Source organism: Bos taurus, chromosome 4 (genome assembly GCF_002263795.3).
Source record: "Bos taurus isolate L1 Dominette 01449 registration number 42190680 breed Hereford chromosome 4, ARS-UCD2.0, whole genome shotgun sequence".
In the NCBI taxonomy this organism is placed as follows: Eukaryota; Metazoa; Chordata; class Mammalia; order Artiodactyla; family Bovidae; genus Bos; species Bos taurus.
The window spans coordinates 97,900,217-97,924,850 of NC_037331.1; the positions used below are offsets into that span (position 1 = coordinate 97,900,217).

The 24,634-nt window shown below is 39.3% G+C and overlaps 1 protein-coding gene across 2 annotated transcripts in view; it reads left to right on the plus strand.

The window, feature by feature from the left end:
• The window catches only part of LRGUK (leucine rich repeats and guanylate kinase domain containing), a 132,222-nt gene extending 110,565 nt beyond the window's left edge, over positions 1 to 21,657 (plus strand). Inside the window, exons 22-23 of one of the 2 annotated variants that reach the window (XR_009494153.1) lie at positions 8,941 to 9,065; positions 18,394 to 21,657. The gene's annotated coding sequence lies outside the window, so the exon portion shown is untranslated. The remainder of the gene's footprint in view (positions 1 to 8,940; positions 9,066 to 18,393) is intronic. The other variant, XR_009494154.1, reaches the window with a different exon arrangement.
• The last annotated feature ends 2,977 nt before the right edge of the window (positions 21,658 to 24,634 follow it).

Genomic DNA, 24,634 nt, shown 5'->3' on the forward strand with positions numbered 1-24,634 from the left:
CTTTGATAGTATCAGGGCCACCTCTGCTTATTTCTGTTTCGCTGATATGTTTTACTCTATCTTCTTAATCTTATTCTTTCTATGTAATTTGATTTTGGTCTCACTATTATAAGAAACATGCAGTTGGATGCTCTCTTCTTTAACTCAATCTGATTTTCTGCCTTTTATTTCAGGTGTGGTGCAAAACAATTTTTATTTCTTTTTAATACTGACGAGTTCAGTCCTTTTCCTATCGTTTCTTCTCATGTTTTGACAGGCTGGCTTTGTTAACCATTTCACTTATTGGTTTATGTCTTTTGCTATATATTTTCTTCTTTTCATCTATAGTAATTTGAAAGGTATATTTCCCCCTACTCTGATGTATATCATAGAATTCAAAATGTCTGTAGTTCTCCCTGCCTTTTCCATTCCCACAATTATACATTTAATTAAGACTTTCATTATTTTTAAAAAGTGTTTGTTTATTTTTGGTGATGCTGGGTCTTTGCTGCTTTAAACAGGCTTTCTGTAGTTGAGGCGAGTGGGGGCTATTCTTCGCAGTCATATACAGGCTTCTAGTTATGGTGGCTTGTCTTGTTGCAGAGCACAGTCTCTCGGCACAGGGGCTTCAGCAGTGTGGCTGCAGGTTCTAGAGCCTGGTCAGGAGTTGTGGTCTACAGGCTTTAGTTGCCCGCAGCATGTGGAATCTTCCCAGACCAGGTATCGAACCCGTGTCCCCTGCCATTGGTAGGCAGATTCTTTTCCACTCTACTAGCAGGGAAGTCCTACTTCAGAATTTTAGACTCAGTTTATAGAGCCTCACCCCTCTTTCTATTTTCCCCAATTAAATTTTTAAGAGCTTTTTTGGCTTTATCCTCAGTTCTTATGTTATTTTATTTCTCTCTGGATTTTTCACTAATGTCGATGTTTACTACCAATTCTTTTATATGATTACTTTCTTACTGTCAAATTCTTAAGCTAAAAAATCCTGAAGGGAAAGTGAGGGAAGGGAAGTATTTTCAGAAAATAGTTCTAAAGTAATGGAGGAATCTGATTTCTGTATTCTACTAGGAAAAGAAAGAGGTGAGAGCTGACTGAACTCTTTTTACATTTTTAAAATATTTATTCTGCTTTTCCCAGGACATATTTTCTTTCTGCTCTCCCAGGATCCTGTACTCAATAAGTATTCTAAGATTTTGCATGTAAACTTAACTTTAGATTTCATTCCTAGTACCAGTTGCTTTTGTTACTTTTGTTTGCATTTTATAAGGGAAGTGTCTTTCATTATTTATTGAACAGGAAGTTAGGATAGGAGGCTGCTAATATGCGGCCATTCCAACCTAGACACGTGCATTTCAATTTCTAGGAAGCACAACATTTCAAAAGTTCATAAAGATATCTGTCTGTCTGTGTGGCCTGCTGGGAGCCGGCGAGAGGCATTCCACTCGTGACAAAGGTCATGAGGAAAGAGGCTCGGCATACGCAAAGGCGGGATCGAGCCTCAGGAGTCCCCCTGGATATTCTCGAGCATCTACCCCCAAAAAACCAGAGTCTGCCTACTTTGTTGCTTTGTGCTCTCACCTCTGACTTTACTGGGGGCTGTCCCCCACCATCATCTCACTCTCTCTGTCAAAGAGTTAACTTACAGCTCCAATTAATAAGTTCCTGGGCAATTAGGAGTGTTTAAATCCAAACCCCTCAGGTAGCTCTCTAACTCTCCTGACAAGTTTACCTGGACTCCTACAGCTGTGCATACGATTGTTTACAGTCTCCCAGCCTCGAGAGGCACGGGAAGCTTAAGATATTCAAATAGCTTAGAGCCTCTCAGAGAGTTAGAAACTGTCAGAATAAAACTAGTAAAAGATTTCATTGATGAGTCAATGCTTGCTGCCAAGTTTCCACATCCCCTGTATTGTATCCTTGAATGTGTATTAATATAGTTGGTATGTAGAAAAGATAAGTAGTGGCCTTGGTGCTAGCAACTTTAGACCCTTAAGGTAATAAATTCTTTCCTTTGTTGTAAACCCACTGCACCTCTGCCCTATAGGAATGCAGTTTTATCTAACACCTTCGGAGGATAGCGCCAAACCTTAAAATAATTACTCTTAGAGAAAATAAGTCTTACGGTTGACAAACCTTTGTCAAGAGTCATAAAATGTTAATAGGCCTTCTGGCCAGAAGATGATGTAAATCACCTAAGCCATTTGTATACGATAAATTTGCAGGAAAGAAACCCTGGTTTTTGATATGGATCAAAGACTGCTGACTTTGCATCCCCTATTATCCTCTATGTGTAACTTAGGGTATAAAAGCCCCCTGTTGAAAATAAAGCTACGGGCCTTGCTCACCAAAGCTTGGTCTCCCCATGTCATTCTTCTCCTCAATTTCCAGCTGAGTCTCCATCTGGAGTGCGGAGGTCCTCTGCGACCATTTATTTGCCTGGGCTTCTAAGACCCACTCAAGAAGGTGTCTAAGGTGGGGCACCTTCCGCTATTCGAGAGGGCGCCTGCGGCCTCCGTGGTCAGAGCTAACCTGGTGTCACAGGTTATATTGATTTTCTGCATAAACCAAGCTACTTAGCCTCTTTTCTCCACTGAATTTTCCTACTGAGCTATCCTTATTCTATTACTCTTTGTATCTTTGATGAATATGTAAATAGTCGCCGATGCCGTCTCCCCTTCGAATACCCTGGATCAGCCGGGGCTGGACCTCGGCAGTGGCCTACCACTGCATTCCAGAAAGGTTTGAGGACACATACAGTGGTGCATTCAGTTCAATCAGATAACACATGAAAAACTAAGGATATTGAAGCAACGAGGAAAAAGAGGATGCTTTAATATGTCAAGTGCAAGCCCTAATTTTTAGAGGAAAATTGAGCAAAATTAAGCTTTCTAGTTGTTGTTCTGTCACTCAATCATGTCCGACTCTTTTAGACCCCACGGACTGCAGTATACCAGGCTTCCCTGTCCTTCACCATCTCCCGGAGCTTGCTCAAACTCATGTCCATTGAGTCAATGATGCCATCCAATTATCTCATCCTCTATTGTTCCCTCCTCCTCCTGTCCTCAATTTTTGCCAGCATCAGGGTCTTTTCCAATGAACTGGCTCTTCACATCACGTGGCCAAAATATTGGAGCTTCAGCTTCAGCATCAGTCCTTCCAATGAATATTCAGGGTTGACTTCCTTTAGGGTTGACTGGTTTGACTACTATACTTAGTCACAGCACAAAAGAAAGCACGATCAGGACCACAGTTTCACGATTCATGGTGACCTTAACATAAGACAAGTCATTGCCCAGGAGCAGCAATAGCCTTTCTTGATAATGAGACTTAGAGAATTTTTCTCTCCTTGTTCTCCAAAAGTGGGTGCTGTCTGAACACATGGACCATATTTTCCATATCATGTAGGCATTGAAGAGTCTGACACAGCTATTTCTTAGAATGTCCTGCGATGCAGCCTATATAAAATTGTTTGAGAGGCTCTATCTAAATAGGTAGAGAGGCACTATAACATAATGGTTATTAACTGTGTAAGGCTGCTGTCCAAATTCCTGAGTTCAAACCCTGGTTCAGTCATTAGCTTAGAGTCTGACCTTAGGTAACTCACTCAAGTCCCTGTTTCTTCCACTGCCAGGCTCGGTCATGGAGGGACTGATGGAAATGTCCTTTTACAGACTGGAGTAGGGTAGAGGTGTGGGGTTGTAATTAATCACATTGTAATGAATGAGGTCTCCAACCCCCTGTGGTGGGCCTTGGTGGAGAATTAATAATCAAATGGTGGAAAATTGAAGGAAAAAGAAAGTATTCCATCAATTCCGAGAGACACATTTTTCACATTTTAAAAAATATTTAAAAAATCAGGGCACATTTTAAAATTGATGGCATGCCATAGCTGAATTGGCAGCATTGTTTTTCTTTCTTGGTGGAATATAAAATGATGGTGTATGTTATAATTTATAACATCTTAGATTCAATAAAATGTGATAGTGATAATTATTGCAAGAGACCAGCTTTTCATCAGGGGCAGCTAAGGTCTGTTTGTGGAGGTAGCATGGATGCCTCTAAACTTCTGGCAATCTAAGAGGGCCATGGCTGTCCAGTTAGGGCTATGTCAAAGAAGGTGGTCTCCCATTTAGGAAAGAAGTCCGACGAGGGCTAACCTTGCATTAGCCATCTTTCCCAGGTCCCTTATAATGAGAGAAAAGAACTGCATGTACAAGGAAATTCCTTTTGTCAACAGAGAAAAGAGTTAAACTACAAAAAAGCATAAGAATACACAGTTAGAAAAAGGCAGAGGAAGTGGACAGCCTGCCAGGAGCCCCTTCCATACCACTTCTTTGTGTGGTGGTTTTTCAGTCCCTAAGTCATGTCTGACTCTCTGCAGCCTCATGGACTACAGCATGCCAGGCTTCCCTGTCCTTCACTATCCTCCAGAGTTTGCTCTAAACTCATGTCCACTGAGTCGGTGATGCTATCCAACCATCTCATCCTCTGTCGCCCCCTTCTCTTCCTGCCCTCAATCTTTGCTAGTATCAGGGTCTTTTCCAATGAGTGAGTTTTTCACATAAGGTAGCCAAAGTACTGGAGCTTCAGCTTCAACATCAGACTTTCCAATGAATATTCAGGGATGATTTCCTTTAGGGTGGACTGGTTTGATCTCCTTGCAGTCCAAGGGACTCTCAAGAGTCTTCTCCAGCACCACAGTTAGAAAACATCAATTCTTTGGCTGTCAGCCTTCTTGTAGTTAGGTATTATTTCACAAGTCAGTCAGGACTGTTGAGAGACCATTGTCAGTGAACTATTCTTCTGACTTTAAGCCACCAGGAAGAATATCAGAGACTGCTGTGTTTGAACACTCAGAAACTCACATCAGCACAGGAAGGGCCGTGGGATGCTAACTGCACCATCCCAGTTTGGGAAGAAACTACATCTCCCTTCAGGGGAAGTTCACCCCCTGTTCCCTCCAGAATTGTCTACATAAAGTACCTGTCAAATGATAAATGCTCCATAAGCATTAGCTAGTTTTATAAGTAGTTTTGGCCACACATTGTTGGAAAATATGAAAGATCAGGGAAAAAACAGAAATGCTACTGCGATTCATGGTACCTAGGAGTGCTGAAGTGGGGAAGGACCTAAAAATTCCCTTATTGATCGAATGATCGTGCATCCTGGTGTTCTTGGGACTGTCCCCAGTTTATGCCCATGGTCCCAGGAAAATTCCTAACAGGACTCCGCTTTCATTCTCAAAAGCATCCTAATGTAGATAATAATTGATAAGCTCATTCTATGTACGGGTCATGAGGAGTCAGTCTTTCCATTTCTATGTGGACAATATGAGAAATACAATAATTTAAATACAGAAAGATAAAAATTCAATTAGTGAGATATATAAAAGCCTAAGAACAAGAACTGAAAAACCAAGAAATCAAGAATAAATAAAAACTAAAAAATAATTCCATAGTAAAAAGCCTACATCTTGGACTCGTTAAATGAAAAACATTTGAGAAGGTGAAACAACTCTTTTTTTTTATTATTAATTAATTTATTTTAATTGGAAGCTAATTACTTTACACTATTGTGATGGTTTTTGCCATACATGGACATGAATCAGCCACAGGTGCACATGTATCCCCATCCTTAAACCTCTTCCCACCTCCTTCCCCACCCATCCCTCTGGGCTGTCTCAGAGCACCAGCTTTGAGTGCCCTGCTTCATTCATCGAACTTGAACTGGCCATCTATTTTACATATGGTAATATACATGTTTCAATGCTATTCTCTCAAATCATCCCACCCTCTTCTTCTCCCACATAGTCCAAAAGTCTGTTCTTTACATCTTTGTCTCTTTTGCTGTCTTGTATACAAGGTCATCATTATCGTCTTTCTAAATTCCATATATATATATGCGTTAATATACTATATTGGTGTTTCTCTTTCTGACTTACTTTTCATTATTTATAATAGGCTCCAGTTTCATACACCTCATTAGAACTGACTCAAATGCATTCTTTTTTATAGGTGAGTAATATTCCATTGTGTTTATGTACCACAGCTTTCTTATCCATTCATCTGCTGATGGACATCCCATTTGCTTCCATGTCCTAGCTATTGTAAATAGTAGACACAAGAATTTTGCAAAAACCAATGAAAGCATTCTGTGAGGACCAATTTGCTATATGAAATTAACCACAAAAAATATTGCATATTTGTATTTTATTAGTAGTGAGTGAATAAGTGAAGTCGCTCAGTTGTATCCGATTCTTTGCGACCCCGTGGACTGTACCCCCCAGGCTCCTCTGTCCATGGGATTCTCCAGGCAAGAATACTGGAGTGGGTTGCCATTTCCTTCTCCATGTATTAGTAGTGTATTTTATTATTTCTAAAGTGTTAGTATTTTATTATTATTAGTTAGTATTTTATTATTTCTAGTTAGTATTTTATTATTTCTAAAGTAGCATTAGTATTTTATTATTTCTAAAGTGTGTACTGCCATCACATCAATAAAATTCACAATAAGCTTAAGCATGTACACATTCACATTTTAAAAGGGAGATAGGGGGTTCAGGACTGGCGGGACCCATGTATAACTGTGGCTGATTCATGTTGATGTATGGCAAAAACCATCACAACATTGCAAAGTAGTTCAGTTCAGTTACTCAGTCATGTCCAACTCTATGAGACCCCATCGACTGCAGCACGCCAGGCTTCCCTGTCCATTGTGAACTCCCACAGCTCGATCAAACTCATGTCCATTAAGTCGGTGATGCCATCCAACCATCTCATCCTCTGTCATCCCTTCTCCTCTGGCCTTCAATCCTTCCCAGCATCAGGGTCTTTTCCAATGAGTCAGTTCTTCGCATCAAGGGGCTAAAAGCTCAAACTAAGTATTCTAGAAATGTTACATTAGAATGTGTAATAATACATTTTAAAATACAAAACAGAGAACACAGAGACTAAATAAATTGTAAAATGGGATAAAAATATAAACAGAACAATACAAATAGAGTAAGAAAAACTCACTAAAATGAAAAAACTCACTAAAAATATACACATCTCTGTATATAATACACACAGATAGGCTTGTATTTATAGAATACTTTATATATACACAGATAGGCTTGTATTTATAGAATATATATACACAATGTTTAATTCTTTAACAAAACTAGCCAAAAACTAAAAGAGGAATGAGGGAGAAGTGAAATCTGGGCTGTGACTGAAAGCCATTGAACGCCAACACCACCTAGACTTCTGTACTCTGCTTTCTGTCAGTGCAGGGCCCAGGCAGAGTCCTCTGGGCAAGGGGGGTGTCAGGGCACCCAGAGAATGGCCTGACCCTCTTCTCCCAAAGCACATCAAACCCTCTACACAAAGACTTCTCACTCAGTGTTGGTGAAATGGTGAGATGTTGCATTTTTGCCATTCAGATCTCCAAGTGCATAAACATCACATACTAATAATAATTTTCATAGGTTTTGGAGACATGGTCACATGTGTAAAAATTCTTCCCTAAAGTACCCGATTAATGAAAACACCCCAATCCCAAACTGTATTGATAGCCAAGGGTGTTGTTTACAGAGATGGTGAAATCAACACATAAATAACAGCTCCTCAGTATAATAATCAGTGGAGCACCAGACAGAATTTGCAGTATCACTACTTTTAAAAAGCATATGCAGCAAGTTTTGTTGAACAAGAACTATGAAAGATGAGAGCAATTTGATCTACTAATTAGAAAGCCTCCATGCAATCAAAGTGGCTCAGCTAAGGTCACGTACTTCTTGCTTGCATTTAAGAAGGAGAAGGGTCTGCAGTTTTATATTTTCTCTTATTTATTAACATGAGAAAAGCTCTAGGTTTTTTATTAACCTGGGCAGTTGTTGGCATGGGAGATTAGCTCAGCAATTTGATGAGGTGAATTCACAGCATGTTAAATTAGAATCCCAGACACTAAAGCCCCCAATCTAATTTTCACCCAAGTTTATAAGGTTCTCTCGAAAATTCTATTATCCTAATGCATACCTCTAATTCTCTAACTCCTATAAGAAATAGTGCTCCCCTACCAATTGTGAAGTCAAAAGTATTCTCAATTGCCACTGTAGAATATTTAAATTCTTTATTTCCTGGATCATAGAGCTTAGGTATAAAGATCCAGTCTGTTTTTCCCAAAATGGAAGTACTTGTAAATTATAGCAGAATTCTTGATCTAACTATGAATTAAAGATTTGGAGGGCAGAGGCACTAATTTTACCTAAATAATAACTCCACTTGCTTGTTTGGGAGGCAGTTCCTTAAAAACCCAATCAATATCTGATTCAGAAAGCTTGACAAATGAAGGAAAAACAGAAAAGGCAAGGAAGCTTTAAGGTGAAGGATATTTTGTGGTTCTGATGCACAGACGAAGTTAAGCTACTGATGAGAATATATGAACTTGATGTAACCCTATCTCGGACACTCTTCCCCCAGATAACCACCTGGCTTGCTCCCCTCACCTTTCCAGGTCTCTGTTCTTACATCACTGCCTTAGGTCTTTCTGATCATCCTATGTAAAATCTGTCTATAGCCCCCGTCCCCTCCACCTAACCCTTACCCCCTTTCCCTGCTTCATTTATCTCTCTAGCACTCCCACCATTGATTTTCATTATTTATCTTGTTTACCATATATTTCTCCTTATTAAAATGAAGGCCCAGGAGGCAGAAATAACCATAATTCTCAGTTTTCAGCTTGCCATTACCTTGTGTTTTTTTTTTAATAGTACCTACTGTTTGTGCTTGCTAATTTTTGACCTGTATGAAAATGTTTGTCGTCATCTGAGATTTGCTTTTCTCATTCAATGATAGATCTTTGAGATTCATCTTTGTGGACAGGTAGAGCTATATTTCATTCATTCATTACTTTTCCACTTTTTCATTCTCTTGTCAATGACAGTTTTGGTCTTTTTCATTTATTTTTACTTCACAGAGTAAGCAGCACTATTGTGAAGTCTTGGATTTGTTGGCTGGTGCACATGTACAAGAGTTTCTCCTCGGGTAGAGCAAGGAGTGGAATTTCTTGTCCCAAGACAGACACGTTTTCAGCTTTAAAAGGTATCATCAAATTCTTTTTCAAGTCTGCTGTGCCAGTTTACACTCCACAACGCTGCCTAAGAAGTTCCTGCTGATATACTTCTTGTCCATGCTTGCCATTTTCTGACTTTTCAGTGTTGGCCAATCTGATGGCTGTAACATGATATATTACTCTGGTTTTAGGATGTACTTCTTTAATGATTAATGAGTTTGAGCATCCTTTCATGGTTAGAGGCCACTGGATGTTATTTATTCTGTGAAACACTGCTCATGTCTTTTTGCCTGTTGTTCTGTTCTGTGTCTACTCTTTATTAATTTTAGGAGTTCTTTCTAAATGCTGGATATTAATTCTTTGTTATATATATATATATCTGAAAGAGCAGATATATATATGACAAATATGTTCTGGTTCATAGGTTAATATTTCTCCTTTCCTCTTTCTTCCCTTCCTTGTTACACTTTTCCCCAGAATATCTATGGATTTAGAACAGGAAGGGGAGCCATCCATGTAGCTTAACCCATCACATTATATAGAAATTCCCAATAGACTCTTAAACTTTCCCATTCCTAATATTTGGGCAATTTTTCTAGATGATGTTTTGGAAAGATAGACAACTCTTTTCACATGTGAGTTAGTCATTTATATTTTTAAATTGTGAAAGTACAATAATATTTTTCTTTGTTTCTCTGAGCATCATTTGGAGTCAAATCAATTTCTAATATTCCTCCATAACCTTAACCAACTGAACACATAATTTATGATTCAATCACATAATTTATGGGTAATTTGCTGCTAAAATGCTTAGCAAATTTTAACTTGTTGCAATTATTTGCATAAATGGCATTTGGAGAGCCAAAGTTTTCATTTTGTTATTTTTACCTTGTCCAAAGCTCTTAATTCTGCATGAAATTTAACATAAACTCACAAAGATTCTTGTTCTCAGGTTAGATCTAGACTCTCAGTTGAGTCTAAGTTCTGTAAAGATAGGGCTTCTATTGGTTTTACTCACCTGTATACTCCTAGTGGCAGAGCATGGTACCTGGCACATTAGCAGCTTGTTCAAAAAATACTTGCCTAACGAATTATGTGAATTATAGAGCCACTAAAACTGGGCCATATGGCTTTCAGAATCTAGAAATGTTCGCAGCCTATGGACCAATAGATCTAGTTTGAGGTATGTACTCTAAGAAAGAAATCTGATCAAGGCAAAAAGATTTATAAACAAGAGTGTTCATACAATCACTATTTATAATAAAGTTTAGGAAACATTAAATATTATTGTTTACCATTAAACATTATTAATATTTAACATTATTGTTAAACAGTATAATATTTATGTAATAGAATGACATGAAGTCATTAAAACAATCTCAAGGAATATAAGAACTACAAACAAAATGGTGTTAATAAAACAGACATAAAACTGTGTATTTAATTATCTAATTTTGGTATATGGTATCTGGGCATAGAAAAAATTAGAAATGTGCCAGTATTTTCCAGTAGTTGTTTCTAGATGATAGGGACCATCAGTAAGTATAATTACCATGTTGCACTGTAAGTGCCTTGAAATTAGTTCCAAGTTGTTCCAGGTTGGTATTTTTATAATTCGGCACAGTACTTGTGAATTGTGATAGTCAATAATTAATTGGAATAATGCGCTTTAAAATAGTGAGAATTCTTAATCCTTCATAGTCCATTACCAGTAACTTATCACTGATTGTGTATTTTAAAGCTTCATTTATCATCATATATTCCTGCTTGCAAAACAGGCAGCTGGCATGCCCCACCAGTAATATCTGCCAAGGGCAGTCTGTGTACTGGAAGTGGCAAGGCAAATACATAGCGTATTTGTCACCAGCACCTTTGAATGCCTGCAGACTGTTTCCGTGACGTGTGTTTGTGTAATCTGTGCCTTAGCTATATGTGACATGAACTCAACCCGCAGTATCCACAGCAGAGTGTGTACATCCTTGATTTGAAATCAATGTATTTTCATACACTCTTGGTGGGAGATTGTCAAGCACAAGGCACTAAGCGTGCTGAGCTCAGATAACTTGTGTCTTCCACAAACTGCCTACTGTGGTTATATTTTGGCTATTTAAGGATGATTCAGAGGTTTGGGACATATGTTTTCAGTATGAAATAATGAGGATTTTGTTGACTCACCTATTGACTGCCAAGAGCTGATCCTGTATCAAAATCGTGTGACTCCAGCATTGGCTAATATTAAGCCTGGTCTTCCTGCCTTGCTGGGCTATTCAGTTATAGGATACAAAGTCCTTCCGGCATGAGAGCAGTCAAGGAGCCCTGGCAGGAATGACGAAGAGAGCTTTGGGAAAGTAAGGAAGTGTGTTCTAGTTTTTGCCACAGAGAGGCTCTGAAAGCAGCATGGTTGCTCTCATATAAGTTCTAAGATCAGCCGAAATTCCTGTAGCCACTCAGGAAGGAGAAATCTTCCTTCAGGATCTAGAATCAAGCAGTGGATATGGATGCAACAGCAGATGCCAGGGCCCTCCCTAGGCCACACTAGGTACCAGTCACACCATCCCCAGTCTGGAGGAGGAGGAGGAGTTAGTGGCAGGGGTGGCTAAGTCCTCTTGGAAGCTGGAAGAATTCCAGGTAGACACAAGGCTCTAAACCTTCTCTCTAAATGGACAGAGCTCTAAAGGCTCTTCTCAAGGCAGGAGAAACAAGATCTACACTTGTACAGTGTTTCTCTGAGTACTGATCTGCCTCTGACTTTCCATCCTTCTTCTCCATTAAAAGCCTTTGCCTGCTCTAACTCCCCCTCCAGAGCCTCTGTGCTCCCACACCTGGGGTGAGCCAGGGAAATACTTAGAGTAACACAGACAAGGAGACACCAAGACAAGTGTTTCCAGAGCAGGCACTGGGGATGCAGGGTCACCAGGCTTCAGGGATCCCAACATCAAGAATGGTCAGAAATCAGAACCTCCCTCCCATTCATTTTCTAAACATCACACGAGCCTCCTGGGTCTTTGTTCAACGCCAGGGAGATGCGAGAGCCATGGCAAAGACAGAATTTGGGACTCCCCGCTGAGCCTGGCAGGATGGGAGCTAGGAATCAGTTCTTTTAAGTCAATTTCTTTATATCAAATATATGTGACATTCTTTTCACAATCCCACTTGTGATCTAAAATTCAAACCATTACACTCACACCCCCTGGGATGGTGGGGAGTGTGGGTTTTGAGCACCAGTAACCAAGCTGGGCTTCCCAAAGACGTTAGGGAAAACACCCTAATCATATCAACAAATATTTAATCCTCATAAGACAAGGAGAGCCTTCTGTTGTCCAGCACATGACAGCAAAGTGCTAATCTTAGCATCGGTGAAATACCTTCTGTCACCATCAGCTGTCTCCATTTTCTGACACCCTTAAATGCCATTCGTGGTTATATATTCCACCAAGGCTGCCCCTCTTTGCATAATTAACAACCTTCTGCAGTGGTTAATAGATGAGGAAAAAGCTCTAAGGAGTAGATCTTAATTCATCCCATGCCTCTTGAAGGAAGACACGTGCTTCTGTACCCAGAGTAGACATGACATGATGGGGAATTTACACAAAGCCTTTCTGGAGTAATTCACTGGCAAACTGGGGTGTATGTTATTGTAAACTCCTGCCTACCGTGTGATTACAAGATTAAGGAAGAAGGAGTGAAATTTTCTAATCTTGTCAATCCAACTGTTTCCTTCCCTGATAACATTTGTGTTATTACACTTTGGGTGATGAAAGATTGTAATTGGCTGTTGACATTGATTGAAGGAAGGAGATGTGGGTTTTTTTGTTTTGAAGAGAATTAATTAGCTTGGTGAGTGAGGGAGGTAGCACAATTCAAATCCGTGGCTCTCACAGCTGCAAAACAGAAGTGAACTGTCAAAGAGTGTTTTCATCTCTTTCTTCCCCACCTGTTTTCCTCCTTTTGATGACATTTTTTTCCTAGATTTAACACATTTGAAATGGGCCGTCCAAAGAAAGAGTGGGGGCAGGGGGGCCAGGGAGCCTTCAAAAGAGAAAGAAAAAAATGTCACTTTCAGGATTTTTTTTTTTACACCAGAAACACTGCAAACAGTTGCGTGTGTGTTTCATTTGCATGTGTTTAAGTAGCATTTGGGGACGAGGCAGAGACAGGCGTATTAAGCTAGGCCAACTCCATGTCACTCAAGCTGTTCTAAACCAGAATGAACACCTGAGCCCTGAGAGCTTGTGCGGCAGCCAGAAGAAAAAAAAAAGGCTCTAGGTTTGCCTCATTCAGTCTTAGGAGAGCAATTAAAATCTGCTGTCCAGCAAGTATCTGCTTAGACCAGTAACCAATACACTGTCCCTTTTCACTCAGAGAGGAAATGTGGGTCCAAGAATTAGGAGGTAGATGTGAAGTGGCTTCACACCATTACCCCCAAGACACTTGTAAAACGTGTGTCTCACAACTTTAAATGCTGTTGGTCTATAAGTTTTAGATCCCAAGGGAAGAATGCTGTTGCCAAGGAGTGCAACAGATTCAGTTGAGGAAGTTGAGACCGCCACCTGGTCACTTTTGACTTATGTCACTGCAGCCATAGGTCAAGTAGGGGATTGTTATTGTTGCTGGAAGGGTGAAGGGGTGGGGATTGATCCTGATGATGACAGGGAAACAGAGGGCCTCCATATCATGGGAATAAGAAATGTTTGTGACTCAAGGCATCCTCTGGGGAACTTCCTTAGTTTCAATACTTACATGCCCAGAGGCACAAGTTAATGGAAGACACCACCAGCGCAGGCAGCAACTGGCTCAGATCCTTCAGGAATGAAGGTCTGGGTCATTCCACAAGGTAAAGACCCTCAAGCAAAGGGAACACAGCATAAGGAGCAGAATTAAAAGTTGTAAATATACCAATGATGGCCTCAGAAACAGTAGCTAAAATGAGGAATAACAGCAAGCCTGCATATTTTGCTTTTTGCATTGTTAGAAATACAGGCTCCTCTGTCCCTGGGATTCTCCAGGCAAGAACACTGGAGTGGGTTGCCATTTCCTTCTCCAATGCATGAAAGTGAAAAGTGAAAGAGAAGTTGCTCAGTCATGTCTGACTCTTAGCGACCCCATAGACGGCAGCCCACCAGGCTCCCGTCCCTGGGATTCTCCAGGCAAGAGTACTGGAGAGGGGTGCCATTGCCTTCTCCGGTTTTAACATTAGCAAATTAGTTTTATTTTCAGCTGCAAATCCCCATCTTCTGACCTTTTTCATCTTATATAAGATGTGTGGTGGTTAACTTTTACACTTTGGCTTCAGGTCACAGGATATCAAAAGGGAATTGTGATGAAACTAGAAATGGATCTGGGAACTTAAGGGTAAAGAATGCAAGACATTCATCTGCGTGAGGGATGTCACATCTTATTAGGCAGAGGCATGCTGCTTTACTAGAATTGTTAGTCTGGAAGTTAAATACTATTGTTTAATAGTCCAGCCACAGGGCACAGTGTGCTCGCTAGGTGGTTTAGTCGCTAAATTGTGTCTGACTCGGGTGACCCAATGGACTGGAGCCCGCCAGGCTCCTCTGTTGGTGGTTTTCCCAGGCAGGAATACTGGAGTGGGTTGCCATTTCCTTCGCCAGGGGATCTTCCCGATCCAGGGATCAAACCCAGGTCTTCTGCATTACAGGTCGATTCTTTACCAACGGAGCCACCAAGGAAGCTTGCCTGCTGGCAATTCGCTGTTTCCCTAGCTAATCGTACTCTCTCCCCTCTTCGGAGGTCTTAGAGTCTACAGTCCCCAGAATCTTTGCCAGCGGTGTTCTGGGGCAGGCTCCTCTAATGACAGGTACTTGTGTGATGTGGAAGGCAGAAATGAAACAGGAGCCATCTAGCTCCTCTTCTGGTGATCGTAGGCGGATGGGGGCTTTTGCAGACATGGCATTTTATGAAAGCTTCTACTTGCTTTCCTGAGTGGCTGAACCAGCCCTGACCTGCCTGCTGCTGCTGCTGCTGCTAAGTCGCTTCAGTTGTGTCCGGCCTACTTCCTGTGAAAAACAAGCCATTAGGTTAAGTTACTATAGTTGGGGTCTCTATTACTTGTAGTTAAACCTCATTCTGATGAAATGTGTATAAAATGGATGATAGTTAAGTTTTTATTTTCTGACAAAATTACATATGCAAACACATCTGCAGAGAAATGTTTTCCAGAGCTAAAATCTGAGCAATACTAGAACGTTTATTCTTGTTTGAAAAGGGGATATTAGACAATCCAGTGGATAATGTATAATGCATTAAAATCCATTTGTGCCAAAGATACTGAATTGCTGAAAATGAAAACTCTAGTAATGATCCTTGTATAATGGTTGAAGGTTTATTATCAAAGTATAATTTAGGGCTGGCACTGATCTAGGTAGATGAGATAACATAATTTAAATGCTTTCTGAGACAGGACTTGGAGAAACTAAAAGAACGATTAATGCTTACATTAAACATTCTGTGAATTACAGCTACTTAGGCAAATCACTGATAAAGGTTTTGTGATTTAATTACCTATGTTTCCATGCTGCACATTTGATAATGTTGATTAACCCAAAAGTCATACATCAGGAATAATGAGAATGTTGTGATGTGACATTTAAGAAGCAGAACTGTTTCAGAGTCCTATATTTACTGGTATTTATTTTCTTCTTTATTTTTTAAGATTCAAAAAATCAACTTTAGGTATACAAAACAGCACTTTTATGGCAAAAAGCCCAGAGGCTTCTTAATTGGACTAAATAGTTGATATAATATTGTGTTAGTTTCAGGTGTATAGCTTAATGATTCAGTATTTTTGCAGATTAAATTCCATTATAGTTAGTACAAGGTAATGGGTATAATTCCTGTACTATAGGATATATCCTTGTAGCTTATCTATTTTATATATACTTCTTTGTATCTGTTAATCACATACCCATAATTTGTCCATCTCAACTTCCCTCTCCCCTTTGGTATCCACAAGTTTGTTTTCTCTATCTGTAAATCTATTTCTATTTTGTATGTACATCCATTTGTATTCTTTTTTATATTCCACATAAGTGATACCATATAGTATTTGTCTTATTTCAATAAGGATAATGTTCTGTAGCTTCATCCACATTGCTGCAAATGGCAGAATTTCATTCTTTTTTATAGCTGAGTCATGTTTCTGTGTGTGTTTCTGCATGTGTATCACATGTTCTTAATCCAGTTGTCTGTTGATGGGCATTTGGGTTGCTTCCATGGTGGCTCAGACAGTAAAGAATCTGCCTGCAGTGTGCAAGACCCAGGTTCGATTCCTGGGTCAGGAAGGTCCCCTGGAGAGAGGACTGCCAACCCACTCCAGTATTCTTGCCTGAAGAATTCCCTGGACAGAGAAGCCTGGCAGGTTATGGTCCATGGGGTCACAAAGAGTCAGACATGACTGAGTGACTACACTCATTTTTTCACTTTGGGTTGCTTGCATGTCTTGGCTATTATAAGTGCTGCTATGAACATTTAGGTGCATGTATATTTTTTAAATTAGTGCTTTCATATTTTCCAGATGTATACCTTGGAGTGGAATTACTGGATCATTTGATAGTTCTATTTTCCGTTTTTTAAAGAACTTCCATACTGTTTTTCCTAGTGGCTACACCAAATTTATATTCCTACCAAGTTTACAAGGGTGCCCTTTTCTCCACATCCTCTCCAACATTTATAATTTGTAGACTTTCCTGTGATAATCATTCTGACAGGGGTGAGGTGATACCTCATTGTGGTGTTTTTGCATTTTTCTAATAATTAGCTATGTTGAGCATCTTTTCAAATGCCTCTTAGCCATCTGTAGGGTTTCTCTGGAACACTGTGTATAAGTTACTATAGTTTGTATATTTGGGGGTATTAACCCCTTGTTGGTTGCATTTGGAAATATTTTATCCCATTTCACAGGTTGTCTTTTCATTCTGTTGACTGTTTCCTTGACTGTGCAAAACATTTAAAATTTAATAAGGTCTCATTTGTTTTGCTTTTATTTATTTTGCTTTGGAGTCTCATCCAAGAAAATACTGCTGATTTATGTCAATTGTTCTGCCTACATTCTCTTCCAGGACTTTTATGGCTCCAGGTCTTAGGTTTAGGTCTTTAAACCACCTTTAGTTTACTTTTGTATGTAGTGTGAATGTATATAGTGTATATTTGTATATAATATTCTGATCCTGCGGACCCCGGAACTGCGGTGCCTAGTCTGTGGCTTGGCCTGTCTACTCCCTATGATCTCCCTTTTCCTCTTAGTCTCCCCCCAGGAGTACAGGTCCCCACCTGCTGTTTTCTGCCTGTCCTTGCCAATTCCATGAGAATCTTGCAGCCCTGGTTGTATAGGAGATATCTGCCAGTTTCCGGTTGGCTTTCTGTAAGAGATTTCCCACGTGTAGATGTAATATTTTTTAATGTGTTTGTGGCAGGAGGTGAGCCCCACATCTTCCTCCTCTGCCATCCTGACCCCCCTCTTCTATGTTCCTCTTGTTTGTACCATGGATCATAAACTCTTGGAGGAAAAGTAGATTAATAAGCTGAATTCAAAGACATATGATAACATAACGGTGAGAAAACAGATCACGACTAGTTGTTGACATAGAGATCAACACCAAACAGGGAGGCACAGGGTAGAGGAAGCTCTGGCAGCCTCTTCCTGTGACTCAAGAGGTGGCATAGTATGGTGATGATGAGTGTGTAGGTGCTGGCCTCGGTCTTCATGGGTTCAAATCTCGACTCCAATCTCACATATGAGTGTCTGAGGCAATTTAGCTCCTCTGTGCCTAAGAAACTAGGGTAATTTTCTAAGTTTAGTGATTTGTCATGAGGATTACATCAGTTAATGTAAGCAGAGCAAGGTGCCTCACACATGGTAAATACACATTTGCTACTGCTACTATTTCATGGCATGTAATTGTTGGAATGAAACCCATCACTGTAACAGTGTTGGAGATTTCTGGGAAATTGATACAGATGTGTGGCCTTCATGAAAGGAGGGTGTTCATGCAGTAAACATCATTCGAAGCTATTACAGGAAATAATAAACCTCCAATAATTATCAACATATGCTCCCTCAGCTACAGAAGGCATCTGTGCACCACGGAGTCACATGCAATAATGAAGCCAGATGCTAAGTTCTTGAAGTGCTGATTAAGAGACAATCAAACATGAACATAACTTAATTTTAATGATGGGATGATTTTATTAAGTTAATTTGCAGATAAAGAACATCACTGAAAATCTTTGACTATTAAATACTTCCATAGCCAGATGTGCTTTTTTTTTTTCTTTTAAAGAAAAGTTCTGACATTAATACACACTCCATTCATTCATCTGTGTTATTTATGATAGGTGATTGAATGCCGAATGTAAGACGAGGACAAAGAAACTGACTCTTTTCTGACATCCACATAAGTGCTCGAGCCCTTATCCATGAGGAATATTGAAGGCTGAGAAGTTGCTGCAGCGTCTGTACCTGTGTTTTGCTGCTGGCACTGGAATCACAGCATACCCTATAGAAGACTGCTCCACGGAGGTTATACATTTTGCTGGGGAGTTCATGATTTGGGCTTCCCTCGTGGCTCAGCTGGTAAAGAATCTGCCTGCAACACGTTTTTTTTTAAATTGTGTGACTTTTTTCTTAATTGTGTGGTTTTAAAAATTCTTTATTTTATATTGGAGTATAGTTGATTTACAATGTTTTGGTAGTTTGACAGGCACAGCAAAGTGATTCAGATACATACACACACACACACACACACTTTTCAAATTCTTTCCATTAGGTGATTACAGAATATTGGGTAGAGTTCCCTGTGCTATACAGTAGATCCTTGTTGGTTATCTATTTTATACATAGCAGTGTGTATCTGTTAATCCCAAATTCCTAATTTACTCCTCCTCCCTCCTTTCCCCTTTGGTAAACATAAATTTTCTAAGTTGGTGAGTCTGTTTTTTTTCTTTATTTTTCATAAACTTTTTATTAATATATGACATGTGCATGAAGGTATGTGTACATGCCACAAGTGTACAGCTTGATGAATTTTTTTTTCTTTTCTTAATTTTATTTTTAAACTTTGCAATATTGTATTGGTTTTGCCAAATATCGAAATGAATCCGCCACAGGTATACATGTGTTCCCTATCCTGATCCCTCCTCCCTCCTCCCTCCCCATACCATCCCTCTGGGTCGTCCCAGTGCACCAGCCCCAAGCATCCAGTATCGTGCATCGAACCTGAACTGGTGACTCGTTTCATACATGATAGTATACATGTTTCAATGCCATTCTCCCAAATCTTCCCACCCTCTCCCTCTCCCACAGAGTCCATAAGACTGTTCTATACATCAGTGTCTCTCTTGCTGTCTCGTATACAGGGTTATTGTTACCATCTTTCTATAAATAAGTTCATTTGTATCTTTTTTTAGATTCTACATATAAGCAATATTACATATTTTTCTTTTCTCTGACTTCACTTAGTATGATAATCTGCAGGTCCATTCATGCTGCTGCCAATGGCATTATTCTTTTTAATGGCTGAGTAGGACTCCATTGTATATTTGTACCACGTCCTCTATATCCATTCATCTGTCAGTGGACATTCAGGTTGCTTCCAATGCTTGGCTGTTGTGAATAATGCTACAATGAATACTGGAGAGCATGTATGCTTTGGAACTGTGACTTTCTCTGGGAATAAGCCCATGGGTGAGATTGCTGGATCCTACGGTAGCTCTATTTTTAGTTTTTAAGGGAACCTCCATACTGTTCTCTATAGTGGCTGTACCAGTTCACATTCCCACCAACAGTGCAAGAGGGTTTCCTTTTCTCCACACCCTGTCCAGCACTTATTGTTTCTAGGCATTTTGATGATGGCCATTCTGACTGATGTGAGGTGATATCTCATTGTAGTTTTGATTTGCATTGCTCTAATAATTAGCGATGTTGAGCATCTTTTCATGAGCCTATTGGCCATCAGTATATCTTCTGTGGAGAAATGTCTATTTAGATCATGTGCCTATTTTTTTATTGGATTGTTTGTTTCTTTGATCTTAAGCTGCATTAGCTGTTTGTAAATTTTGGAGATTAGTCCCTTGTCAATCACACTGTTTGCAAATATTTTCTCATTCCATGGGCTGTCTTTTTAAAAGCTTTGTTTATGGTTACCTTTGCTGTGCAAAAGCTTTTGAGTTTAATTAGGTCCCATTTGTTTATTTTTATTTCCATTAGTCTGGGAGACAGTTTGAAAGATATTGCTGTAATTTATGTCAAATAGTATTCTGCCTTTTTCCTCTCAAAGAGTTTTTATAGTATTTGGTCTTACATAGGTCTTTAATCCATTTTTGTAGGTCTTTTACTCCATTTTTAAAAATCCAGTTTATTTCTGTGCGTGGTGTTAAAGAATGTTCTAATTTCATTCTGCTACATGTGGCTGTCCAGTTTTCCCAGCATCACTTATTGACTGTCTTTTCTCCATTGTCTATTCTTGCCTCCTTTGTGTTAAATTAATAGCCTTGAATAGTATAAGCATCTTGACAATCTTGATTCTTCCAAGAACATGGTACATCTTTCCATTTGTCTGTGTTGTCTTCTATTTCTTTCATCAATGTCTTATACAGAGTACAGGTGTTTTGTTTCCTTTGGTAGGCTTACTCCTAGGTATTTTATTCTTTGTGATGCAATGGTAAATGGGATTGTATCTTTCTCTTTCTGATCTTTCATTGCTGGTGTATAGAAATGCAACAGATTTCTGTGTATTAACTTTGTATCCTGCAATTCTACTGAATTCACTACTGAATTCACTGATGAGCTCTAGTAGTTCTGGTAGGGTTTTGGGCTTTTCCATGTATGGGAAATAGATGGGGAAACAGTGGAAACAGTGTCAGACTTTATTTTTCTGGGCTCCAAAATCACTACAGATGGTGACTGCGGCCATGAAATTAAAAGACGCTTACTCCTTGGAAGGAAAGTTATGACCAACCTAGATAGCATATTCAAAAGCAGAGACATTACTTTGCCAATAAAGGTCCGTCTAGTCAAGGCTATGGTTTTTCCTGTGGTCATGTATGGATGTGAGAGTTGGACTGTGAAGAAGGCTGAGCGCCGAAGAATTGATGCTTTTGAACTGTGGTGTTGGAGAAGACTCTTGAGAGTCCCTTGGACTGCAAGGAGATCCAACCAGTCCATTCTGAAGGAGATCAGCCCTGGGATTTCTTTGGAAGAAATGATGCTAAAGCTGAAAACTCCAGTACTTTGGCCACCTCATGTGACGAGTTGAGTCATTGGAAAAGACTCTGATGCTGGGAGGGATTGGGGGCAGGAGGAGAAGGGGACGACAGAGGATGAGATGGCTGGATGGCATCGCTGACTCGATGGACGTGAGTCTGAGTGAACTCCGGGAGTTGGTGATGGACAGGGAGGCCTGGCGTGCTGCGATTCATGGAGTCGCAAAGAGTTGGACACGACTGAGCGACTGATCTGATCGGATGTATAGTATCATGTCATTTGCCAACAGTGGCAGTTTTACTTCTACTTTTTCCCATTTGGGTTTCTTATATTTTTCTTTCCTGACTGCCGTGGCGATGACTTCCAAAACTATTTTGAATAAAAGTGGTGAGAATGGACATCCTTGTCTTATTTCTGATCTTAGAGGAAATGCTTTCTACTTTTCACCACTGAATATGATGTTATCTATAGGTTTGTCATTTATATGGCCTTTATGATATTGAGGTAGGTTCCTTCTATGCACATTTTCCAGAGACTATCATAAATGGGTCCATTCTGTCAAAAACTGAATTCTGTCACTAGCTTTTTCTGCATGTATTGAGATGATCACGTGATTTTTTCCCCCTGAATTTGTTGATGTGGTGTATCATTCTGATTGATTTGCGGGTATTGAAAAGATCTTCATCCCTGGGATAAATCCCTCTTGATCATGGTGTATGATCCTTTTGATATAATGTTGGATTTGGATTGCTAGTATTGTGTTGAGGATTTTTGCCTCTAAGTTCATCAGTGATTTTGACTGTAACTTTCTTTTTCTGTTGTATTTTTCTCTAGTTTTGCTATCAGGATGATGGTGGCCTCACAGAATGAGTTTGGGAGTATTCCTTCCTCTGCAAGTCTTTGGAAAAGTTTCAGAAGGATAGGTGTTAACTCTTCTCTAAATATTTGCTAGAATTTGCTTGTGTAGCATCTGGTCCTGGACTTTCATATCTTGGGGGGTTTTTTTTGTTGTTATTTTTTCATTTTTTAAATTTATTTTTAATTGAAGTATAATTGCTTTACAATGTTGTATTAGTTTCTGCTATACAACAGTGTGAATCAGCTGTCAGTATATACATGTATATATATGCCCTCCCTCTTGAGCGCCCCCTCCCAATCCCGCCCCTCTGGGTCATCGCGGGGCACCAAGCACAGCTCCCTGTGCTATGCAGCAGTTTGCCACCAGCCATCTGCTTTACAGATGGTAGTGTATAAATGTCAGTGCTACTCTCTCCGTTTGTACCACCAGCTCCTTGTCCCGCTTGGGAGTTTTAAATGACAGTTTCAACTTCAGTACTTAATTAGTCTATTCATATTTTTTTCTATTTCTTCCTAATTCAGTCTTGAGAGATCATACCTTTCTAAGGATTTGTCCATTTCTTCTAGGTTGTCCATTTTATTGGCATATAGTTGTTAGTTTTTTGTAGTAGTCGCTTATGATCCTTTGTATGTCTGCGATGTCCACTAAAACTTACTCTTTTTCATTTCTAATCTTATTGATTTGAGCCCTCTTTTTTTTTTCTTGATGAGTCTAGCTAAAGGTTTATCAATTTTGTTTATCTTTTCAAAGAACCAGATTTTAGTTTCATTGATTTTTTTTCTATTGTTTTGTCTGTCTGTATTTCTGTCCTGATGTTTATAATTTCTTTACTCCTACTAACTTTAGGTTTTGTTTGTTCTTCTTACTGTAGTTGCTTTAAGTGTAAGGTTAGGTGTTTTATTTCAGACTTTTCTTGTTTCCTGAGGTTAGACTCTTTGCTGTAAACTTCCCTCTTAGAACTGCTTTGCTGAATCTCATAGGTTTTGGATTATCATGCTTTCATTTTCATTTGTATCTATGTATTTTTTTATTTCCTCTGATTTCTTCAGTGATCCATTGGTTATTTAGTAGCAGCACATTCTTTAGCCTACGTGTATTTGTTTTTTGCAGTGTTTTTTTTTTTTTTTCTTATAATTGATTTCTAATCTCAGAATTGTTGTTAGAAAAAATGCTTGGTAGGATTTCAATTTTCTTAAATTTACTCAGGCTGGCTTTGTGGCACAGCATGTGACCAATCCTGCAGAATGTTCCATGTGAATTTGAACAGAATGTGTATTCTGCTGCTTTTGAATGGAATGCTCTATAAATATCAATTAAGGTCATTGAAGGCCTGTGTTTTCTTATTTATTTTCTGCCTTATCTGTCAATTGGTTTAATTGGGGTGTTAAAGTCTCCATTATTGTGTTACTCTTGATTTCCTCTTTTATGGTTGTTAGTATTTGTTAGTATATTGAGGTGCTCCTACGTTGGGTGCATAAATATTTATAATTGTTATATTTTCTTCTTGGATCAAGCGCTTGATCATTACTTAGTACCCTTCATTGCCTCTTGTAACATTCTTTAGTCTGTTTTGTCTGATATGAGTATTGCTACTCCAGCTCTCTTTTGATTTCCATTTGCATGGAATACCTTTTGCCATCCCCACACTTTCAGTCTGTACATGGCCCCAGATCTGAAATAAGTAGCTTATAGACAGCATATATTGACAGATCTTGCTTCTGTATCCATTCAGCCAGTCTGTCTTTTGGTTGGAACATTTAATCTGCTTGTGTTCAAGGTAATTATCAATGCGTGCCAAGTCACTTTGGTGGTGTCCAACTCTTTGTGACCCTATGTACTGTAGCCTGCCAGGCTCCTCTGTCCATGGGATTTTCCAAGCAAGAATACTGGAGTGAGTTGCCATTTCCTTCTCCAGGTGATCTTCCCAACCCAGGGATTGAACCTGCATCTCTTACATCTCTGGCATTGGCAGCCAGATTCTTTACTACCAGCACCACTTGGAAATACATGTGTTCTTTCTGCCATTTTGTTAATTGTTTTGGATTTGTTTTGTTAGGTCTTTTTTTCTCCCCCTTCCTCTCTGTTCTCTTGTGATTTGATGACTAACTTTATTGTTGTGTTTGGATTCCTTTTTTGTGTGTCTATCGCAGATTTTCAGTTTGTGGTTACCATGAGGTTTTGATACAGCAGTCTATAAAAACAAGAATATTTTGTCTTACTTTTTTCATTTCAAATGCATTTCCAATATCCTGCACTATCCTCTTCTTACAATTGCTAGTTTTAATATCATATTGGTATGTGGATTATTTCCTACCTTTACTGTATGTTTGCATTTAACAGTGAAGTTTTCCATTCGTAATTTTCTTGTTTGTTTGTGACCTTTTCTTTTCCATCAGAAGTTCCTTTAGCATTTGTGGAAAGCTGGTCTGGTGGTGGTGAATTCTCTTAGCTTTTGCTTGGCTGTGAAGTTTTTGATTTCTCTGTTGAATCTGAATGAGAGCCTTTCTGGGTAGAGT